The 24,746-nt window shown below is 35.8% G+C and overlaps 1 protein-coding gene across 3 annotated transcripts in view; it reads right to left on the reverse strand.

Moving 5' to 3' along the window:
- Positions 1-24,331, reverse strand: part of CNTN1 (contactin 1) — a 284,008-nt gene extending 259,677 nt beyond the window's left edge. For 2 of the 3 annotated variants that reach the window (XM_006202860.4, XM_006202863.4), the window contains exon 1: positions 24,178-24,331. The gene's annotated coding sequence lies outside the window, so the exon portion shown is untranslated. The remainder of the gene's footprint in view (positions 1-24,177) is intronic. The other variant, XM_072972986.1, reaches the window with a different exon arrangement.
- Between the last annotated feature and the right edge of the window lie 415 nt (positions 24,332-24,746).

Genomic DNA, 24,746 nt, shown 5'->3' on the forward strand with positions numbered 1-24,746 from the left:
AACCTAAACCAATGCAAGAAAAAGTATATCTTTTTAAACAGAGCTGTGAAACTATTTTCCTCATGAAATTATAATGCTTCTTCAAGGAAACAATATAATTGACTTGAGATAGAAAACATGAAGCATATTTGAAGATGATTTTCTATTTGCTCATGTTGACACCCAGCTGATTAGAAATTCTCATTTTAAATATTAATTTACATCACTTGCTGAATTTTAAGAGTTTATCCCAGAACTTACAGCAAGAAAATGTTTTAAGTTGGAAAGCCAACATACACAGTGCATATAATAACCCTACTATATAACAGATATTGTTCTATATTCTTTTCTGAAAAGTAGCAGAGTATTCATTTTACTTAAGTTTAATGAATTTATTTTTACGTCCTAATGAATATCCTTTATTGACTTGATTGTCCCTATAACCATGTGAAAAGGTCATAGTTGGTTTTCAACCATAAGGACAATAATTTTTGCCAGATTCTGGAACTAGACTCTCTGCCTGTCTTTCAATACCCTCTTCACTGTAGGTTAAGACTATGCGTTCCAGACATGCTGGGGAAACATAGCTAGTGTTCCGATCTCCAGACATATGTATAGGCTCACATCCAGCAGCAATGTACTATAAGCAGAGCTGTTACTCACCATGTGTACTGAGACTATTCTAAACGGTACATTGATCCTCACAGGGAGCTATGGCCTTTCAGCATTTGTTAGATTTTGTCTCTTATTCTAAGACATTCAGATCTGTAGAAAAGAAACAAGAAAGAAAAGAAAGAAAGAAAGAGAGAGAGGGAGAGAGAGAAAGGAAGGAAGGAGGGAAGGAAGGAAGAGAAGGAAGGAAGGAAGGAAGGAAAGAAAGAAAGAAAGAGAGAAAGAAAGAAAGAAAGAAAGAAAGAAAGAAAGAAAGAAAGAAAGAAAGAAAGAAAGAAAAGAAAGGAAAGGAAAGAAAGAAAAAAGAAAGAAAGAGAGGGAGGGAGAGAGAGAAAGGAAGGAAGGAAGAGAAGGAAGAAAGGAAGGAAGAAGGAAAGAAAGAAAGAAAGAAAAAGAAAGAAAGAAAGAAAGAGAGAGAAAAAGAAGGAAAGAAAGAAAAAGAAAGGAAGGAAGGAAGGAAGGAAGAAAAGAAAAGAAAGGAAAGGAAAGAAAGAAAAAAAGAAAGAAAGGGAGGGAGAGACAGAAAGGAAGGAAGGAAGGAGGGAAGGAAGGAAGAGAAGGAAGAAAGGAAGGAAGAAGGAAAGAAAGAAAGAAAGAAAAAGAAAGAAAGAAAGAAAGAGAGAGAGAAAAAGAAGGAAAGAAAGAAAAAGAAAGGAAGGAAGGAAGGAAGGAAGAAAAGAAAAGAAAGGAAAGGAAAGAAAGAAAAAAAGAAAGAAAGGGAGGGAGAAAAAGAAGGAAAGAAAGAAAAAGAAAGGAAGGAAGGAAGGAAGGAAAGAAAGAGAGAAAGAAAGAAAGAAAGAAAGAAAGAAAGAAAGAAAGAAAGAAAGAAAGAAAGAAAGAAAAGAAAAGAAAGGAAAAGAAAGGAAAGAAAGAAAAAAGAAAGAAAGAGAGGGAGGGAGAGAGAGAAAGGAAGGAAGGAGGGAAGGAAGGAAGAAAGAAAGAAAGAAAAAGAAAGAAAGAAAGAGAGAGAAAAAGAAGGAAAGAAAGAAAAAGAAAGGAAGGAAGGAAGGAAGGAAGAAAAGAAAAGAAAGGAAAGGAAAGAAAGAAAAAAAGAAAGAAAGGGAGGGAGAGACAGAAAGGAAGGAAGGAAGGAGGGAAGGAAGGAAGAGAAGGAAGAAAGGAAGGAAGAAGGAAAGAAAGAAAGAAAGAAAAAGAAAGAAAGAAAGAAAGAAAGAGAGAGAGAAAGAAAGAAAGAGAGAGAAAAAGAAGGAAAGAAAGAAAAAGAAAGGAAGGAAGGAAGGAAGAGTAAAGAAGGAAAGTAAGAAAGGGGAACTAGTACTCCTGCAAGAAAATGAAGACTGGACACTGGGGTCACCTTGACCTGGGTTCTAATGGCCAACCCTCCACTTACTAAATGACCTCTTGTCATGGGAAAGTTATTTTATACCTTTACTCAAGTCTTTTTCCTTAGATTAGAAAAAGGCTCTTAACAGTTATCTTGTGTGTTTATGTGAGGTTTAGGGACAATATTTATAAAATATCTCATACAGTTCCTGGCATATGGAAATGAGGTTCCTGTCTGGACTGCCCTCCTTAATCTTTCTCCTCGACTGATTTCCATGTGTCAAGACCAGACCCAAACCAATTAAAATTGAATGTCTGATTGGTGGGGTCCAGGTATCAGTGTTGGTCAATTACCCAGATGATTTTAATATCTAGCTAAGGTTGTGACATACTCTATGATTCTGACTTTCAAAATATTAGGAATATCTGGCATGTACTCCTTAATCTCAGGGGTACATTTACTAGCTGTCATGGCAGATTACATTCGCCGTCATATTCTTTAATTACTAGATCATAAGGAGCTTGAAATTATTTGTTAATGAGAAAGCATTAGGATATCCCACTTGCTCCCCACAGACTTGACTGTAAAACAAAACTTGAGACCATGCCAGATTTATTTCTTAAAAGCAACAGGAATAACAATATTTTCTCGAACATAAGAAGCACTAAATGGGGCTCTGGAGATAACTTGGGTTATTTTTTGATAGTAAGTAAAAAATGTGTTAGTAATACTAAATCAAGGCAAAGAATCCTGCTAAGGCAGCAGCATCCTATACAATAAACTAGGCTGTTTTGTTATTTTCTTCCGCCAGCTAATACCCTTGGTGTGGTTATCATTTTCCGAAGGTAAGTGTTGCCAGTAAATAAAGAAGGATTGGTACCAAGAGTAATTAGAGCAATACTATCCAAAGAGAGGTTCTCGAAAAGACAGCACGAGCATCCCCTGAGAACTTGTTAAAGTACAAATTATCCGGCCCCATTTCAGACTACTGACTCAGAATCTTTGAGAGCATCTGCTTTTAACAAGCTATTCCAGTGACGCTTAATTTATTTCCATGCTTGCAAACCACAGGCTCAGAGGATATCTACAGCAAATAAAATTTAGTTCATAATCTATGGTGTTACATATTCTCCTCTCATTCCTTTCTGCATCCTTTTTTTCTTTCTTCTTTTTCTTTTTCCTTCAAAATGCTTACAAAGTAAATTTTATGCAGAGGGAATTTCTCCAATCAGCTACAGAATGATCATGAGGACTTGATGAGGTTCTGATTGGCAAGGATCAATATTTACCTTTTTGCAGGAAACAGAACACTTGTGGTCCATTTTTGAGTGAGTGCATCACGACCAGAACATAAAGTTTAATTGCGAAGTCATATTCTATTTCAGAAGGTCCTGAAGAAAACAGAATCCCCTGGGAGCTGGATAGTATAAAATCCAAAAGTACTAAGCACAAACCACAGAATGTTTATATGATACACTCACTTTCAGCTCACTGAAATAGAATGTTTGCATTTTGGCTGCTTTATGGTGAATATCTATATATGTGTTTCTTAAATAATTCATATTAGAGTTCCTGACAACTCTTGCATCTTGTAAGGTAACAGTTCAGAATTGAACAAATGAAAGTCTACAGGAAAGTTAATTCAAGGGGTCATTTCTTAAAACAAATAACATGTAATATTGTCCAGTGACATCTATTTCTGAGAAGATACAAGAGATGAGAGCACCCTTAATGATAAAGAATTAGCAATTAGACATGCTACTGTATCTTTGCACTTTCTAATAAAGATGGATAACACAGTATCATTAATAATCAACATTTTAATCATGCCTGAAATGGAGAGATCAGAGGGTCATAATTCAGTAATATGTGATCCTCTGATTAAGATTTTACAGTTGCTACTTCCCAACCCATTAATTCCAAAAATCCCCTATACTAAGACTCTGAGAAGTCTGTTCCATTTTTTTTCTTGGGTTGCCCAAATTGCATAAACGCCCTGGGTTTGCAAGTGCTTAAAATGAGTATCTAGTTCTTGAAATAGTGGAAATATTTCATGTGTCTATCAGTGGAAAATTTTCAAACAGACAAGATGCTTCAGTCAACTCTCAATTATCCTTACAATTAGAGGGGACCTATTATATGGATAAGCCAAAGAAAAATTACTAATTTTAAACTTCTACATTGACTTTAGACTACATACATAAATTTCTACATGGTCAAGCCCGAAATTTTTTAGTTAGTACCCCAAATTCTAACAACTGAATAGAATGAGGCCATAACTAATCACCCCATCTCTTACCACTTAGGTAGTCAAGGAGAAAGAGAATCAGAAGAATTCCAATTACTACCCAGGGAGGTCATTTGACCTCATCTTGTTTCTCTTAGCAGGGAGAAATAGAGCAGAGTGTAATTTGAAAATATCAGGGAAAAAAAAAAAAACAAAACAGTATGATTCTACCATTTAATAATAGAGTAAACCAAAGGACTAAATGTGGGAAAATATTTAAATGTACTTTCTAATGGCTCTTAAGTTACAGAGCACAGGGGTTTTTGGTTGGACATTTTCCTTTTCCACTTATTTTATTATATACTTAAAGAACTCCTCGGTATTCTCCCCGAATACTGACTTTCATCTCTGCCTTCATTACACTTTTTTTTTTAACATGAAAGAACCTTAAAAGCATAACTTCTTCATCATGACTTTCCCAGCACTCCCAGTATTAAATGCTTCTTTTGTGAGAAACTATGCTGAACAATTTAAATGTGTTAGGCCAGTTCATAAATAGAAAAACTTACCTAAAACATGTCAAATAATCCAGAAATTATTAGCATAAAGAAACAGAAATCACTGGGTAAAGTCTCTTCAACTTCTCTTTCCACATAATTTATTTAGTGGCATATAGACAAGCACGATGAAGGCCTTGGTAAATAAGCTCTTTGAGATTGCAGCTTGGATGTTGACTGATTTTATCTAAGTTTACTTAAATTTCTGCTCAATAAATGAATCAATTTCTGCAATTATTTTAATGAATTATATAAATCCATGATCTGAGGGAGAGAAATATTTCTCTAAATGATATGTCACTTCAATGATACTTTTGAGAGCATGGTAAAAGAAAAAGCAATGATATGGGGTTAAAAACAAAATTTGTCAGTTCATTCAACAACTCTTTGATGAAATGTACGTGGTGTTGAAAAGAACACAAAGGAGGCTGGCAACACAGTCTTTCTGTTCAAGACACAGCTAAAGAAACTGGAATATGAAATTATTAAGTAATACACATGAACTATATGTTAGTTATATTTTATTTGAATAATTTTACTTCAAAATTATTGGAGAGTAGATACTATTTACATATAGTGTGAAAGCTTCCTTATGATTAAGGTCAATGCCTTGCAGGTGATCTGCAATAAATCTTGGTTGATCTGACTAGAAAAAAATACTATAGGAGTTTAAGAAATTGACTAGTGTCATTAGAAATAGCTTGAGAATCTCTTAGACAAAACTTAAGCTTTAAATGAAGTGCATTCAAGAAGGGGAGAATCTGGATAAATGTGAAGACAGGTACCATTATTTACAATAAAGAGCATGAACAAAGACACAGACACAGTAATATGGGTGGCTTGTGTGAAGGACAGCAAAGAAGTTTCTTTTGAAGGAGCAGAGATAGGTATTGTTGAATAGGTAATGTGTATATGCAGTACAACTCCTTGAAAAGATCACTGGAGAGTTTGGTCCTTAAATTTAAATTTTAAATAAGCAGCCCATAAAATTTTATAAGTAGGTCCATAGTATGTGGCCACGGGGGTCAGACAGATTTACATTTGACCTATTTTAGCCCCTTACTAGTTATTGATCTAAGGTTATTTTATTTCATTGGACTTCATGTCCCTTGTCTGCAAAGAAAGGACAATAATATATAATCCACGGAGTTGTTCTGACAATTAAGTTAGATAATGCATTTAAAATCGTAAGTCAAAAATGCAATAAATCATAATCTCTATACTAATTTTTTATGGTACCTAACTGTTTTAGTCACCCCCCTCTTTTGTGATTGAGTATGAAATACATTGTGGAGTAGAAGCACTGTGTTCAGAAAATAGAATTTAGTGTGCTTGTGAAACCAAGTGAAGACGTCCAATGCATTTTTGACAAGATGGGTTTGATGTATAGGTCAAACTGAAGTGAATGATTTAGAAGTTATTGGCATATGGACAGCAGTCAAAACAGGGAATAAGATCTCACAGTAAGTGTATTTAAATTGAGGTTATGGGTTTAAGGCAGAAGTCTCTAGAAGAAAAGACTACAAAGGTTTATGAGACTTAAAAGAAGAACCAGAAGATGGTTTCATGAAATCTCAGAAATCTGAGTTGTGTCAATCAGCTACTGCTCAATAATGCTGTGAAACAAGCACCCCAAATTTATAATATTATTTTTCTTGCATATGGGCCCACTATTTGACTGTGCCAACCATGCTCTAGACTGTGTGGTGACTGGGCTTGTCCCAACCTTCATCTCGACATCAGTATGCTCATGTTTTCAACAATTCACCCTGGATCCACAGGTTCCCAGCATACGTACTTCTCAAAGCAGATGACGGGTGTATGAGCCAAGCCAAACTGCAGATGCATAATCTTTGCTTAGTTCACAACTATTATGATTAAATTGTGCAAAGCAAGTCATGTGACTGAACACACCATCAACTGGTGTAGCTGTATGTTCTATCAACAGTGGGAATGGAAGAAAAATGAGTATTTGTTTAACAATATATCCAAACTATGAAAAGACCTTTCCAAGAAAGAAAATTCAACAGTGTTAATTTCTGCTGAAAGATCAAGTAGGTGATATCTGAAAGGTACCCACAGGATTTAGGAACTAAGGGGTATTTGGGAGACCTTATCAAGTGCAGTTTTACTAAAATGGCTGGCATAAGACCCAACTTTCAAAGGTTACAGAGAGAATTGAAGGCAAAAAAAGGGTAAAGCAAACACAGATACACGTTCAAAGAAATTTGACTGTGAAAGATAAAAGAAAAAAATGAAATTTGACTGTGAAATATAAAAGAAAAAATGACTGCAGTAGTTTATCAAGGGCAAGAGTTGGAGGAGGGTTTTTGTTTATCTAATTTTGTCAGCATTGTTTCTAAATGGAAAGAGAATTAGTCATGCTTAAATGCTGACATCAGGAAGCCAGCAGAGAGGTTAAAGATGAAAATGCAAGAAAGAGGTGATAATGAACATAATGAGGACCTTAGAAAGATGGGAGGGTATAATCCAGAAGCCAAGAAGAGAAAGAAGATTTAGGCAGAAATTGGCTTTCCTCTTCCATTACGGTGAATTGGAAGAATGCAAGAAGAATTTTCTGTAGCTGAGATTATATTTAGAAACGATAGGCTAGTAACTCTGGAAAAGACGAGAGAAAAAAACGAAAATTTTTTAAGTAGCTAGGAAAGTTAGTAGGAAAACAACGGAAAAGTTTGAAGGCAGGGGAAAATTAGGGAGTTATTAAGAAGAGATTGGAATTTCTGGGGAGGAAGCACAAGAGTATGAGAGCAAATTTTCTCTCATGTTGTGGAAATCTGAGACCAGGATAAAAGTAGAGGGATTGGAATTAGGAAAGAGAAGAGGCCCCTCCTCTCTCATAGGTTTAAGTGACTGCAGTGGAGATAAAGGCATGTTGAGTGAAGCAAAATTTAATTAAAGCATCCCACTTCCCAGTGATATTTTTAGTAACATAAATATTAATGTCATCTTCCAGAATGTGTTCCAGAAGAGTTGTGGAGGAAGGCTGGATTTAAAATTCAAAAACAGAAGTAACTAGCTTAATTGTGAATTAGACTAAGAAATCTAAAAAGATAAATAAATCATTGCTGGGTCCAGGAAGATTATGTCCTTACCTACAATATAACACAAATCCAAAAGAAATTTCTTTTTTCTGCAATATTCTTCTTAAAAATAGAAAGCAATATGAATAAACATTATTTGTGGTAAGATATGCAACATGCTCAGTTGGTTCTAAAGACGTATTTTAATTTACTAGCAGTCATGACACTCATCTCTACCATCTTAGATCAGACACTATTCAGGGGAACATCTTCAGCACACTGTCAGAAACCAACACGTATTGGAAAATGTGAATGAAAAATCTTAGTGATAAGAATTTTGATTTCCAAAATAAAAGCATAGCCATGAGTAATATACCATATTTTCTCTCAAATATAAAACCAAATAAACAGAAGAAAAATATAACTTCTGTGAACGAAAAATACTGCAAACCATATCAGTAAACAAAGAATGCTGAAGCCACCAAGTCATCAGAGGCTGCCACCACACCCCCCAGTGAAGACAAGCTTGCAGCCCAGCCTCTGCAGCCACTCACAATGGTGCACCCTGAGGGGACTCAGAATAAGAAAGGCAGGAAACTGGCCCTAGATAGCTGGGTGCTTGTCAAAGGAATGAATTCAATGAGCCCAAATGTTTGCTTCCTCCCATACACAGAAAAGCACTAAATTCTTTAACTCAAGATGCCCGGTTTTCTTTAGAGAGCAAGTATTCTTTTATTGTTCCAACTCCCTGGTCTTTGTTGTAAAGCTCCTATATATCCTAGCTCCTCCCCTACTTCTTCGGAGCAGTCCCTCAGAGCGATCTGAGAGGCTGTCATCCCGGCTCCAGTCTTCCCACCAAATAAAACATAACTCTCAACTTTTAGGCTGCACATTTATTTCAGTCGATACTTCAAATTAGACTCAAAATTCTAGTAGATAATACAATCTGCACTGGAGAAAATTATGTAGGAACAAAAAGCCACTAGAAGAGTTAATGTTATAAAATAATGCATCCATTTTGTTAATATGTATGTAAGAATTAGAGCAAGTGATCCTTGATCTTTGCTCTGAGTTGGCAAATCAAATATTCATTTTTCTCAACCATCTTCAGAATCTAGTATGCTACAGAAATCTTACTTTAATATTCTTAGTAATCCAGAAACTATCCCTTGAAAGGTCACCCAGGAAACTGAAGAGTCCAAAATATTGTTCTCTCTTCACATTCCCTGCTCCTTCACTAATAAAACACCTTTTTTTTGGAGACAAACTAGTCACCCATGATTAGTCATCAAAAAATATGTATGGCCAAACACAAAAGAAGACACAAAGAGAACATGATTTTATGCACTGAAATAGCATAGCATTTAGCATGGAAAAAAAAAGTACACCCTGATTGGCTCGTGATGTTTTTAGAAAGTCATCTTTTGATAGCAAACAAAAAAAGTATGTAAAAAAAGAGAGAGGACAAGAGACAAACAGTGAACAGAGTGATTAAAAAAGGAATGGCTCTGGTGTCATAGTGATCCTAGTATTTCAAAGAAGTCCTTTAGGCTTAATCTGAGCAGTGGGGGGTGGGGTGGTGTTTATACATATATATTATTGGGATATAGGCATTAGATCTTTCTAGATTAGAAATGCAGACTTCTGGATCATATTCCAGGTCTACTGAACCAAGCTGTGTATGATGGAGGTCAGGAATTCTCATTTTTAACAAATAATCTCAGGTAATTGTTACGAACGATAAAGTCTGAGAACCACCATCTTTTAGAACATCAGTTGTAGAACATTTGTATGACTATAAATTGAATCTACAAATATGGAGAAAGTAGAGCAGGAATTTGCTAATAGGTTGATGGTTTCTCTCTGGCATTTTCAGAATACAGAATATTATTACAAAAAACATTTTTAAAATATTTATTTGTTTATCAATAACAACAACCACAAAAAAAAAGAATGAAAAGACAGACATGGAAAGTTGATTATCCCTAAGTGTGAGGCAATGTTCTAGGCACTGAGGATTAAAAAAAACCTGATAAGACTTTTACATTCTAGTACAGAAAGGCAGACATAGTTACAAGCATGAATAATAAGGGGTAATGATAGAGGTTTGTAAGGGTTACCTGGTGGGAACATAAACAAGGGAGATACCAATCTAACTGGGAAAAGTCAGGCTAGGAAAAGCTTGTTGAATGAGGTGGTACAGAGTGATCTTTAAAGATGAGCAGATGCTTGACAGATAAACAATGCAGACACAAGCAAAACTTTCTATCTTATTGAAGCATCAAAGATACTTTTAAGAAATAAATGTTGCTTTTGCTCAAGATTCTGTCCGAAGTTCATTACAAAAGAAACCTTCAGGAAAACTATGATCTGACATAATTGAAATAATTTTTCATTACTAGACATCTTCCACAGCATTTGCTCCATCTCAAACAGGAGCAAACTTAGAATATACGAACAGATAAACAAATGTAAGCTGAATAGAAGATCCATGGCAATAATGTGGCAGAGATAATAAATCAGGATTCAAATGGTAGTATCAAGTCAAAGGACATTGAAAGCAATTGTAAAGGAAAATATCCTCTGGCTGAAACAAAATTCTCTTGGGGAAAGGCTGACCTAAATTTTAATTCTTTAATGAATCAAGAACTAGCTTTGAAAAGCACACATGTTTTCAGACATTCGAAAATAGCCAGTAGTGTTAATATACTTCAGCATGACACTTCCCTGAACAGCAATAGCACTAAAAGGAGACAGAAAGTGAAGAAATAAGTAAATTTTGCACCATTTCTATAGATCAGTTATTTGTTGTGACTTCTCAATCAATAATTTCAGCAGAGTATCAGAAAATATGGAAATTTTTATTGCAAGTGTAAGCTTTTCACATGCTGAAGAGTGATACTTTGAGCACATTTTACTATGACTAATAAAATAATTTAGACCAGTAGTAATGGCAATTTTTCCTCTTTACAATGGTCACTTTGCCACAGTAAAAATAAATAAGAAAAATTTCTCAGTCTGGTGATGTCAGACATGGGAAGATTTTACAAAAACCTTCTGTTTCAAATACCTCTAAAAATCTCAGTCCTGCTGGACAATGTTTTTAGTGATTCAGTCACGTTATAAATGACAGTTTTATATGCCCCTATAACAAATACAATTGTATGCAAACAGGAAACCGAGTATGTTTATAAAATAGGCCCGGTGGTGTTCTCAGCCATGGCTGGAGATGACATTCAAAGTCCAGTGAACTTCTATGAAATTCTGTGGATGTCTGTGGTTTTTAAAAAGATATGTGTGTCTTAGCAAAAATCTAATCATCAAAGAAGCTATGAAAAAGATTGAGATGAATATATGTATTTAATTGACTTTCCTTCGTCAGTCCAAGTTTTCATAATATACTAATAGCAAAATAAGTCAAAGTGAAGTTATTATTAGAGTTTTTTTTTAAAAGAGATGATGTGGAGAGTAGAGGTCTGCCAATTTTGTAGCAATATTTCTTATCAAGAATTAGCTAGACAGGCTGCTTCAGATCTAGTTAATTTCCTTAACATTTTTGAAATTATAAAGTACTCTCATCCCTATTATCTTTACTTTTCTTCATTAAATTCTCAGAAAACATTTTAAAACATTTGATTACATCGCTGCCTTACTTGGAACCACTGCTTCTAGGGTAAAATACGGTCTTGACCTAACGCTTGAAGAGAACATTCTTGATCTACTATTTTCTCCTCCTTGGCCGTGTGTCTTGCTACGTTATTGTGTATACTCCTTCATAGATTTCTTTCAGTTACTTGAACCAGTCATGCTCTGCTCAATGTCCCTGTCACACCACGTTCACTTAACATGTTGATTCTCCTTGTATTAAAGCATTCATCTCAGTTTGGGGTTAATCTTTTTATCTGTTTTCCCCACGTGGCTTAGAAGCCTCTTGAAGGCAGGAAAAAGTCTGACTGACTCATTACTACGATGCCTACCACACAGGGGATGTGCATTTCTGTTCTCTCTCCCTCCCTCCCTCCTTCCCTGCTTCTCACCAAATTAAATATATTATATATATTTGATATCTGATAAATTCAATATGTAATGAATGAAGGAGAAAAAAGAAGTATTCGCCACATTATTTCTTTCCATTTCCAGCAGAAGGACCTACTTCATAGAAGGTTTATGGGAGGCAGCTCCTTATTCATGTCTAGAAACTGTTCTCCTTGAAAAACAAGCAACTTTGAGAGGGTCATAATTTGGCAAGTGAGAGAGAAAAGGTCCTGTCTAACTAGCTTGATCATCCAAATCAAACCTGGAAAATAATCGGATGACAGACATTACAGAAAACTTACTTTCATATCTATTTCCCCCAGTTTAGGAAACAAAGCCACTCAGAGTTAAAGCAGTTGAGTAGATTTCCCTGAAATATTTATCTACATAGTGTCAGAATTTAGATTTAAATCTGTATCTGTTGAACAGCAAGTATTATACTCTTTCCTGCATGAGCAAACACAGCTATATATTATATTAAACATCTAAAATAACAAACAATGAGAGCAGGGGAGTTTTTAAGTAACTTGAATTTTATAAAAACTTAGTCTAACAAATTTAATTGAAATCTTTTACAATTCCAGTAATAACTGAAATCGTTTTATGTATAAAATAAAATTATAGGCCAATAATAAATTTTATGTTTTATGTGTCATCAGTGCAAATTTATGCTTCATTTGTATTATTTCTTTAGTAATAATATAAATGTAAAAAAAATTGATTTGAGAAGAAAAAATCTTCTCAAGTATTTGAATAGTTCTGGGAAGGATATGCAAGAGCAAACTTTCTTATTCATGTTACTAGGATTATAAATTGCTGCAAACTCTTCCAAGGACAATTTGGAAATACTGATGGTCCATAAAAGATTTATCTCTTTGCTAGCAATTTCACTCTGGAAACGTATCTTAGAAAAATATTCTCGAAAATGCACAAACCTACATGTAGAATAAAGTCCTTGTGGCATTCCTTTTTTAAAAAAAAAAATCAGAAATAATCCAAAAATCCAACAAGGGGAATATAAATAAACTGCATTCCATGTAAAGGGATATTATGCAAATACCAAAAAGGATATGTTAGCACTATAATGTGTGAAAATAGAAGTTGGCCAAGATAAAAAAAAGTGACAGAACATTATACATAGTACGATTCATTTTGTTAGTAGTGACAATATATTTAAAACTATATTCTATGTATAAAAATCTTTTAAAAATGTATACAAAATGTTAATAGTAGTCAGCTGTGTCAGTAGATTTAAATGAATGAAAAGAGTTATCACTGAGGGGAGGGTATAGCTCAGTGGTAGAGCACATGCCTAGCATACTGGCTCAATTCCCAGCACCTCCATTAAAAAAAAATAATAATAACTGAAAAAAAGAAAGTTATCATTAAAAATCTTATACATGTTAAGAAGATAGCATGAAATTATTTTGAAAAACAATTTCCAATATATTTGAAAAGTCCAATGAGCAAATTCCTAGAAAAATACAACTTACAAAATAATAAATAATATTTAGGAAATATAAATAGACTCATACACATAAAGTAACCGAATTTTTTATTTAAAATATTACCACAAAAATAAATCATAGAGTCAAATGGCTTCACTAGTCAATTCTACAAGAAATTAAAATGCATCACCCACAAACTCTTACTACAATAAAAAGAGAGAATGTATCCCAACTCAGTTCACGAGTCTAACCAACAATAAATTTGACACCAATATTATTACAAAAATCAAAATACATAACTGAAAAAAATCCTAAATAAAACATTATCAACCCTAATCCAGTAATATACATAATGAGTAATAAATACAGCAGGAAGAAGTTAAATTTATTCTGAGGATTCTAGTCTAACATTTGAAAAATCAATCAATATAATTTGTTCCATTAATTAACATAAAAGGAAAATCATATGATCATCAGAATAAATTTAAAATTATTAAAAATATTTTTAATCTTAACAAATGGAAATGGGAGGGAACCTCCTTAACCTGATAAAGGTTATCTATAAAAAATCTAATACTTAAGGGTGAAATTTTGAGTAATTTTCTTAAGAGCTCAGGAGTGAGTCAATTAACACCATTTCTATTCAACATGGTACTAAAGATCCTAGTCAGCAAAACAAAACATTATCTTAATAAGTTATAAAGAATGGATAAGAAGAAATAAACTCATTATTCTCATTCTCAAATGATAAAAGTAAAAAGAATCAAAGGGGGATGGATATAGCTTAGTGGTAGAGTGCATGCCTAGCATGCATGAGGTCCTGGGTTCAATCCCCAGTACCTCCATTTTAATAGATGAATAAATAAATAAAAATTTTAAAAAAGCATCAACAGAGAAATGATTAATATTGATAAGTGAGTTATGCAAGTTTATAAAATGTCAACATAAAAATATCAATTATATTTCTTTTTATTATGAACAAATGGTTAGAAAATGAAATTTAGAAATCTTAGTTCTTACAATAACATAAAAAAAATCAAATACCCAGGAGTAAATCTAACAAAAGATGTGCAAGATTTTCACACTGGAAACTTTAAACAATTTTTAGAGAAATTTTAAAAGACCAAAAGAATATAGGCCATGATTATAAATGAAAAGACTCAAATTTTTAAACATGTTAATTATCCTCAAATTGATGTACAGAATCAATGCCATTCTAATCAAATTCCAACAAGAATGTTATAGAAATTAAGAAGCTGACTTCGAAATTTATAAAACAAGGCAAAGACCCCATAATAGGACAATCTTAAAGAATAGCCAAGCTAGAAGACCTAACCAAGCCAATATTAAGATATATTTTAGATTTACAGTAATTAAGATTGCATATGGGCACAAAGACAAATAAACCAAGTGAAACCCAAGAGAAAGTCCAAAAACAGATCTTCCTTTCCATGGACCCTTAATTTATGACACAGGTAGGACTGTCAAACAGTAGAGAAAGGACAGTCTTTTCAATATATGTACCTGGATCAATTTTATATCTATATAAATGAAAAAAAAAAACTCAGGCCACACACAAAAACCAATTCAGATGAAATGTAAAACAATATAGTGTCTATAACACAATACGGAAAAAAAATATTTCCACGACTTGTAATAAGGGAAGGTTATTAAACAAAACACCAAATATACTACGGACTACGTTAAAGCTAAGAACATCTGTTAATAAAAGATAACATTAAGAGAGTGATAAAGCAGACCACAGAGTAGGAGAAGATATGTGCAAATATTTCCTAAGGGCTCAGATTCAGAGCATATAAGGAATCTCCAAGGAATCAGTAAGTAAAAGACAGACAATTCAATAGTAAGTCTTACGAATGGTACCCCAAAACAGCTTATTTAAATGGCCAAAACGTATATAAAAAAGGTTTCAACTACTTATTAATGAAAAAAATGTAAATTAAAACCATAATTTAGAACTCCACCTACACACATTGTCACCTACAAGAAGAGTTGAAGTTAAAAAGACTATTAATACCAAGGCAAAGCTAAGGAGGAACTTGAAATCTTACACACCACAGGCTGAAATGGAAATTGGTTTGGGGAAAAACTAGCAGTTTCTACCAAGCATTGGCCATTGGCTCAGCCATTTCAATCTTAGGTAGATCTTAACAGAAATGTGTACATATATATGTGCTACAAAACACATGTAAAATAATGAATGTTCATAAAACACAAAATGGGAAACAACCCAGATGTCCAACAAGTAATACAGACAGGTACATTTTTTGGAGTATTTTTACAACAGAATTCTATAAAACAACAAAAAATGAACAATTATTACATTCAATAACATGTGTATATGTCAACATCAAGGTTGAGCAAAAAAATATGATGCAAAACCGTTGCATCCTGTATGATTCTGTGGTCTTGAAGTTATAATAGTGGTTACTCTGCGGGAAGAGAAGGTGGTAACAGTTGGGAGAGGCTGAAAGAGGGGGTTTTGGGTGCTGATAAGATTGTTTATTCAGAACTGAGTGTTGAGTTCATGGATATAAATACTTTGTTTTAACTCACTAAGCTGATCCTTTTCTGTGCCCTTTCCCATGTTTCTGTTACTCTTTAATTTAAAAGGTTAAAAAAAAAAGAGCAACACAATGCTTTATTAAAAGTAGATGTCTTAGTTTCATCGTCATTCAACTTGTGTGTAAACCAAAATTTGAAAATAATTTTTTTGGAAAAAAAAATGAGTTAATTTTCAAGTACCAAAATAATATTTGCAACTCAAAAGAAAAATACAGTAAATCAACCCACTTGATTTTTTTTCAAAGATTTTCAATCAAAATATACTGCATTTAACATATAAAAAGAAGATACAATGGGCATTTTCATCTGATATAAATCTCTATTATATTCAACAAGATAAAAAATATCTTAGCAGGAAATCTTGCCTGTTACAGATAGCAAATCTGTAGTTTCAGTAACCATGACAATTAAATACAATCAGATTAGATGTCTTAGGATAGAATTACTACTGTTTATGGTTTGTGATGTTAGGGAGCAGAATTAGGGCAGAAAGGCATAAAAACCTCTGAAACATACTTCAAAGTTAAAATAAGGAATCTAAATAAATATTTTAAAAATAGCACATCATTATTGCTTAATTTATGTTTGGGAAACTGCCCCATGTAAATCACTGTAGTGAAAGACCAATTTGTTTATCAGATATCCAAAAATAAAACATATATACATTGAGAAAAATTTAATCTTATGTGTTAATAGTAAATTTATTTGAGAATCTAAGGATAGATACTGGTCACCTAAGATGAAGGAAATTTTAACTGTGACCAACAAAATACTAAAACCAGGTATCACAGAGAAGCAGAGTAACACACTGATTAATAATTTATGCTTAAGAATTATTTAACTGGTTTAATATTTAAACTATTTAACCAGCTAGATGTGAATTCTAGATTCTCTAATCATTAGCTTTTTAATATATTAATTTTCCTCATCTGTAAAATGGTAAGTATGATAAATAAAATCCATTTTGCTAGGTTTGGTTAAGTTATGAAATATCAAGGGCAACACATTTACAACAATTCCCAGCACAGAGTGACCACTCAGTAATGATTGTTACTAATAACTGAAGTGCAATTATAGGGAAGACATTGTCTGCACAAGCAAATAGAAAAATCAGTCTTATACCTCAGTATTTGTAATTTTTAAACTAGGTTAGATCAGAGATCATCTATTTTTCATAAAACTATTTTCAACACTTGTACTATTGTGGAAAGACATATTTGTCTTATCTGATTTTCCAAGATCATATAGCCTCTATATTAAGCCAAACTGAAAAGATGGATATTGCCTGTTTAATTAAGAATATCTAGAAAAAGCATTTTAAAATTCTAGTTAAAAAAATAAGGGAAAGGGCATTGTACTTGACATCAGAAATAAAAATACACTCTGATTTTATACATATATATATACATATATATATAAAATATAATATATGGGGGTGTGTGTACTCTAAATGATCAACAAATTAAATACAAGATTTTAAAACATGTCTGAAACAAAAATCATTGTCAGTAGGTTGCTTCTCCGGTTATTAAAAACCAAAATGACAACGATATGTAACTATCAGTGTAATGAAGTTTTACTGGATTGTTCAAGACTCTCAGGGGATTATGAATATCAAGACCAATGTCCTTGACCTGGACAGAAGGGTGGTCTGCGCCTCTCCATGAGATGTTTTGGCTAGGCATAAGAAACCAAACATGCAACTATGAACAAGATTACCTTATGCCTTGTCCAGATTTGCCACTGACATGATCTTAGGCAGATGACTTATTTCTCTGAATTTGTTTCCTTATCTTTAAGTGTGTATAATCAGACCTTTCAATCTAACTTTCAGAATTGTTGCAAAGGAACAAAGGAGATACTGCACATAACCATGCTTTGTAAACTTCTGGAGACCACACCAATGAAAGACTTTTTATTAAATGAAGAGAAAGGGGATTCATTTCATCAGTATTTAGTTCCAACACAGCTGAACTTACATATCTACATTATCCAAGTAACTATACAGGTCTTCTTCCTTCTAAAATGTAGAATTATTTAAAAGAGTTACCTACTAGTCTAGCTTTTAGGAATTATTCAATGAACTAGGCATGCCTTTTCATTACAAATTGCTTATTAAGGGGCTTTTTAAACTATATTGTTATATAAGTCAACAAAACCAGGAAGTTAAACCTTGAAAAATTATGAAGATTGACACAGTTCTAGTTTCATTCGTAGGTTTCCAAGGTAGAGCTATAAATCCTTAATTTGTTGAAATCTTTAAAAAAAATTAGCCTTAACCTTCTTTTATTCATTCCTTCAGAAAATATTTATTGAGTATCAACTATATGTCAAGGTCTTCATTGGGCATAAAGAGGAATAAGGCATTGTTTCTGTCCTCAAGGGCTAACAATGGGGGTAACAGGCAAATAAACAATCACTTACAACATAATATTGTAAGTGCTATGGGTGGGGTACCCACAAGTTGTTATGAAAGCAATGAATAAGGGCTCAAAACTCAGCCTACACGTTCAGGGAAGTCCTCCTAGAGATGGTGGCAGCTAACCAGAGCCTTAAGAGGTGAAGCCGATCAACTACAGGGCAGACAAGGAGATAAGTCATTATCTGGCAGAAAATAGAGTACGGAGAGGAAGTGAAGTTTGGAAAAAGAGAGAAAAACCATGATGGATAAGGGGAATTGCAAACCGTTTATATGACTGGCATGGTGGGAGACTGAGGATGGAAGAGACTGGAATAAATGAGAAAATAAATCTAGATACGTAAACAGGGACCATTTAATAAAGGACTTCAAGGACAATGTCAAGGACTTAAGACATCTTGTTATTTAAAAAAAGAGAGAGAGAGAGAGAAAGCTCCATCGAAAATTTTCAGCAGGGGAGGCACTGATGAGACTGGTTTTAGAAGATAACTCTGATTATAATGTAGAGAGTGTTCTCAAGAAGATGACTAGGAGAGAGGGACTGAAGTAGGGACACTGACCTCTGAATATTCTCATTTCCTACCCAGGAAACAAAGGCTTAAAGAAATTAAGTAATTTGCCCCGAATCACACAGTTTGTAACTGGTGGAGCTTGTTTTTCATGCAAAACAGCGTAACTCCAAAAGACGTGCTCTTAACGGCTGTGGAAACGGCTTCTTATTAAAAGAAACAAATGCAACAAACCCTAAGCATTTAGAGAATGGTAACAAATAAAACGGTGCAGAAAAAGCCATGACACAGTCAGGTCTACATCATCAAAATCAAGTACAGGGGTGAGCAATTATCCAGTGAATTAAGGACCATCTGGATAATCCTGGCAAAAGCAGATTTAGTGCCTGAGTCATTCAGATAATTGTGCAAACAATGTGCCCCGCTCTAGCTGAGTAACCTGGTCATTAATATCTTCCATAGGACATTTTGCCCTGTGGCACTTTTGAAATGGACAATAGCAGCTCAGAAAGAATTAAGGTACTGTTCCCTTCATGGGAAAGCCACGGAAATAATAACGGGGTCTCAACAGACTGAGAGTGTATTTTATATGTCGTCAGGAGCCATTCCACATAGAGATACATGATACATATAAGCCAAATCCCACTTCAAAGGTGGAAAGAAGTTCAGTAATAACCCCTTCAAATGCATGTCTTTATATTCAATTCTTTGTCAGCAGGAAGTTTTCTGAGCATTTAAGCAAAGGGAGATTTTACTGCAAGTAGATTTATAGATTCAAGTACAGCAAGGTTACACATTTCTGTAAGTTCAAACACATAAAAAATAAAATGCAAAAAACAAGGTGAGGAAAATTTTCACAGTATACAGCAGAGTTCTTGTTATATGAAAAAAAGTATGAATATTCTAATAAAGAAACAGTCAAATGAAATCCACAAATTAAGAAACCCAAAGTGCAGGTAAACAGTTTTGAGAGATGAAAATATTTCTCAAACTCATCCAAGATCACAGAAACACAACTCAAAGAATAACTAGATACATAATTTCTACTATCAAAACAGTCACAATTGTTTTAACCACAATACCAAGTGTTAATGCGAATACTGCCAAATCAGTTTATACTGACTATCAATTTGCAGACAAATTTTTTGCCAGGGCAATTTGGCTATAAGCATTAGGAGTCTGGAAATATTATACGTTTGCTCCAGTAAATAAGTTATTGTAAGGAAATGGTCAGAAGGGTAAAGATTAATGTATATTTATGTTCATTTCAATGAGCATGAAAAACTGGAAGTTATCTAATGACTCTATATAAAAGAATATTTGGCAGCCATAAATACTATGGTTAGTACGAATATTAAATGAAATGCATGAATATTTATGGTATGATGTTAAGTGAGAAGAAAGCTGAATGCCAAAATGAATATTCACTCTAATTTCAAATCTGTAAATTTAAAATACTTATGCATATTTATAGAAATAAAGCTAGAAGGTTGAGAGTGAATCTTTGTACATGATGAAATTATCTTTTATTTCCAGTTTTTCTTGAATGATCCTGGATTTCCTTATAATCATAAAAATGTTATTTAAATGTAGTAGTAAAAGGATATACTTTCAAATACAATTATACACAATAAGTCATTCAGACAACCACAGTGATATAATGTCCCATCCTCTACCTGCTACGTTTCCAAGTTCACACAACTGGTAAGTCCTTTTCTCAGGATTTGAACCCAAGTATTTTTGCTCCAAAGTCTGTGATCTTTAAGATACAAAGTAAAGCACAGTGAAAGTTTCAAAGCAGAGTCAAATCAATAAGGGACATTAAAAATGCATTATACCAGTAATAAAATGTGTCACCTTAGATTAAAGCAGAGGAACTCTACACTGGGAGATTTGATAACTGTACTAATGGAGGCATGCGATGACAGATGAAACTGGTGTTAAGGAAAACAGAAAGATATACATTAGGTTGAGAACAGAAATTAGTAAATTAGTTACTGAATAGATGGTTGGCATTTGGAGGTAAAGAAAAGGAGGTCTAAAAAAAAAACTGATCACAAATCAGAAAAGTCTAGAAAATTGCAGCATCCTTTGCTAAAAGCCTGTTTAAGGGTGATGACTATTGATGGGGGAAAAGCAAGAAAAGGGTTTTCACTACATACATTATCATTGCTGTTAATAGCTATTGTTTATGAGTGATTACTAAGGACCAATACCAATTTGAAATGTGTTACATGCATTATCTCATTTAATACTCAAAAAGTATGCCAGAAAGAAACTCTGAGGTCAGTGTTATTTTAATTTCTAATTGACTTACTGAGACTCACATATCTGCTGAATAATATATAAATATTAGCACATCTAGGCTTCTTCCAAAGACTGTGATCTTCGCCGCCACAATAGTATGTGGAAATGACTAATGGACAAGAGATTAGGAATGGAAATGCAAAAGGAGAATTCTATTTCCAATAAAATTGTGATCAATTTAGGGGATTAGTTTGAAAGCCAGGAGCAGGAAGAGGAGATAAGAGGGCCACAAAGAAAGATGGGTCATAAAAAGTAAGAGAATATTTATGACATCATATTATTGTGATACCAAGAAGTAAAATTTCAAGAGGGTGATGAGCAATACGGAAAATGGCAGACCAGAGGGAAGAAAAAGGAACAATACAGCTGTAAAAGGACAAACATTGGACTTGAAGAAGAGCTTACTGATAAAGAGGAGGGGTTCTTGGTATGACACAGATCATGGCCAATTCAATATCAGACATACAAGTAATGGTTAAGCAACAAAATAAGACTAAGTGTCTGAATAACTGGATAACCTTGGCCTTTACTGTTAGTGGTATCAATATTGATCATATTTTGTCACCAGAACCAAAAACCACGGGGAACTGAAGAAACAGGTGGATCTTGTTGGTTTCTTTTAAAAAGACACATAGCATGGCATGTTTTGTGGAGAAATATGGATTGTCTATCTTTCAATCTGGCTTCGAGGGGAAGAAGGTATGAGAGAATATATCGTATAACTTGTACATAGACATAACCCCTACTGGAAAAGAGAATCATTCTGTGAAAAGATGTAGAAGCACTTCAAGTTGTCCATTCCTCCTCATGGGGAGATAAAAGAGCCAACGGAAGTTTCCGAAAGTAGTTCCCAAAACATAGCCTTCTATCAGTAAATAGATTACCCAGCATCATTGCTGCATTCATCCAAACAATTCCTTACGATGATCCTTCAGTAAGAATCATTGAGCCTACTCAGAACTGTGCTCAGTGTGGTGTATACAAACGTACAGGTCATGGTCTTTTTGTGCAAAGTACCTACTGCCTAATTAGAAGACAAATCAGACATACTCATAATGGTTAAGCAACAAAATAAGACTGAGTGTCAGAATAACGGAATAACCTTGGCCTATACTGTTAGTGGTATCAATATTGATCAAATTTCGTCATCAGAACCCAAAACCATGGGAAACTGAAGTATTCTATTGGAGGATTTATTGCATAGCAGGTTGTTGGAATATTAGGGTTGAAATAGTGGATTTGGGGGGAAATTCAAGCGAATTACTTGTCTTCGAAATCTTAGTTTTCTCACCTAAGAAAGTGGGATTAAATAATTCAATTAAATAATTCAAGATTAAATAATTCCAGGCAATGGGGACAATAAATGCACATAAATCTATAAAAGAAAGCCCATGTAGTACAAATCGATATGATATAAAACAGCAACACAAGTTTAAATACCAGGTCCACAAGTAAAATATGTGCAAAGAAATACATCAAAATTACCTGCAAAGGTTCTAAAGATTCCTTAGTTCTATATCCTATAAAATAGGTGGATCCTTTTCCCCTAGATTCCCGAATGTTGCTACCCAAATAAATTTACCACCAAGCAACAAAGGTACAGGCATAAGCAAACCATTAGGCGTTTAATAAAATATCCCAGATATGACTCATATTTACTTGATGCGTGCTATATCTCAGGTTCATGTGGACACTGTGAAGCTGAAAAACGCACGGAAATGCATAAAGATCAACTAGCACTCTAAGAATGTATTACAAAATAACATTTGGAAATATTGATCTGCGTGAGCATCACATAAATATTATTTAATGCAAGGTTTCCTCAGCCTGAGTCCATCCTCTCTGGCTTTTCCCCCAATGGAGAATCTGATTCCCTCTTTCGCCTCCCACTCAGTGCTTCCAGATTGCTTCAGAAGGCCAAGGCAGTCTGCTCAGCAGCAGGCAAACAGGGCTGGGTGTGCAGGAGCTATATATAGCTCCACCTTGGAGATGTGCACACACAAGTACGCGTACAAATGCCCATGCTGGATGTGTCATGAATAAATGAGAAGAGGTTGCAGCTCCCCGTTCTCCCTCCTTCCCATCACCCGAATTTTTCAGTGATTTTCAAAGCAGGGTGTCATCAGTCCCTGAGAGTGATGCAGCGTCGCATTTCTCTGCAATTCTTCTGCTTACTGCTTCCAGCAATCTGACTCCGGCAGGAACCAGCACTAAGCCAGCACCTACTACCCAGATGCGGTCACCCAGGGAGGCTGACTTGCAGCCGCTGGGAGCCCATCCCGGCGCAATTACTTGACTCCCTGGGAATCCTCGCGGATAAGCCCATCTTTTAGAAACTAGGCGAGAAGGTGGTTTCCAACAGATTTACGCCAGGCTAGGAGAGAAGAGGCCAAGCCTTCCTCATCTCTCCCCACCTCCGACTGCCGCAGACAGGGGAGAAGGGCCCGCGTCTCCCCAGTGGAGAGAGATATAATTAATGGAGAAATGCCCCGCGAGTTGCAGGGCTTTTCCCACTCCCAGCTCCCGAAGGGAGCTAGTTCTTAACCGAGGGGGCAGGGAACAGACAGGTCCCTCTTCCCCTCAGCGCGATCATTCTCAGTTTTTTCGGGGTTGTGCTAGAGTCTAGAGGAAGGCAGGAGAGGGGAAACCAGTGCGTGCGGACAGGCTGGGAGGCGCAGAGGCTCTTCTGGGTTTGGGAAGACCCGCGGGCTCCCGGCTGTGACATGTCGGCTCCCCGAGACCCTCCCCTGCCAGGTCGACATGGCATCCCCTGGGCGAGTCGCCCGCGGCGGCGGCGGCCTCAGCCTCGGAGAGGAAAGTTGAAGAGACGGAGCGGGGAGCTCGGTCCCCTCCCCGAGGGCACCGCCGCCCTGCCCTGCCCTGCCTGTCAGCCCGGGCTCCGGCATCCCGCACCCCTCCTTCCCGGCACCCACACGCCCTGCACCCAGTCCTTCCCGCCGCACCCCCTGACGCGCGCTGCGGCCGCCACAGGAGGTCTGGGGGTGACGAGGGCGAGGCGGGGCTCGGGGAAGGGGGAGGGAGGCGAAGGCAGCAGAAAAATACGCATTCTTTATTCTGTCTGCAAAAAAGGGGGAAATGTCCTGCTTCCTACCTGTTCCCCGCTCCTGCTCGCCTCGGCGCGGCACGGCTGGACCATAACCTACAGGTTTTCCACTTCCGCTGCAAACACCTGGGAGCGCATCTCCCCACCCAGCGCCCCTCCTCGCCTCGGCGGAGCCCACCCAGGCTGCCTGACAGCAGAAGCCGGGCCTTTAAGAGCGGTTATTGGGTCCGCGGGGAAAGCGGGGCGGGCGCCAGAGAGAGACCCACACCTCTGATTGGACTAGCGGGATGTCACTCTCACTTCAGGACCCGGGCTCGCTGCGGACCCGGGTAGCGGCTAGACCCAACCGCAAAGGGTTTCTGCAGTCCCTGGAACCAAACCCTGCCGCCACCGGATCAATGACCCCAGGAGGGGGGAAAGTGATTTGAGGACCTGTCATTTAAGACCCCCAAGAGGAAGGGAGGGGCCAGGCAGAACCAGACACCCAGCACTTTCCAGAGCTTCCTTGAAGGGACCATCTGCTCTGGGAGATTTGACAGAGGAAAAAATCACGAGCAGTGAGTGCCTCGTTAGAGAAGCACGAACTTAGGTAAAGAATGAAGTAAACTAGAAAAATA

The sequence above is a fragment of the Vicugna pacos genome, chromosome 12, assembly GCF_048564905.1.
Source record: "Vicugna pacos chromosome 12, VicPac4, whole genome shotgun sequence".
Lineage (NCBI taxonomy): Eukaryota > Metazoa > Chordata > Mammalia > Artiodactyla > Camelidae > Vicugna > Vicugna pacos.